The following is a 434-nucleotide window of genomic DNA, read 5'->3' on the forward strand; positions in this document are numbered from 1 at the left end:
CTTTCAAACTGCTAGGTTGGCAGGAGCTGGAACTAGAGACGGGAGCTCACTCCGTCATGCGGCACACTTGGGTCTCGAACTGCTGAACTATCGACCTTCCACAGCCTGCAGTTCAGCGTCTTAACCACTTGAGCCACCGCAGCTTCCTCAGACAAGGTATCCTCCAAAAAATGGAGAAATTGGAATTGCAAAGGGAAAAGACAATGCCGGAAAGCCGAGACGATACCTACCATAATCCTTACAACAGACTAGAAACCTGTTCCATTATAAAGACACCCTCCTGAACAGTTCCTTTCGACTACGTTGCTAATCCCTTTATAAATCTCTGCTTTATAATCCCTTTTTAAATCTCCCCTGGAAGGACTGCTGGGTGGGAAAGGCCCTTCTTGGCCTGAGACCTCGGAAAGCTGCTTGCCAGTTCAAGGAGGCAACAG

Source organism: Gekko japonicus, unplaced genomic scaffold, assembly GCF_001447785.1.
Source record: "Gekko japonicus isolate JY-2015 unplaced genomic scaffold, Gekko_japonicus_V1.1 scaffold3073, whole genome shotgun sequence".
NCBI classification, from domain to species: Eukaryota; Metazoa; Chordata; class Lepidosauria; order Squamata; family Gekkonidae; genus Gekko; species Gekko japonicus.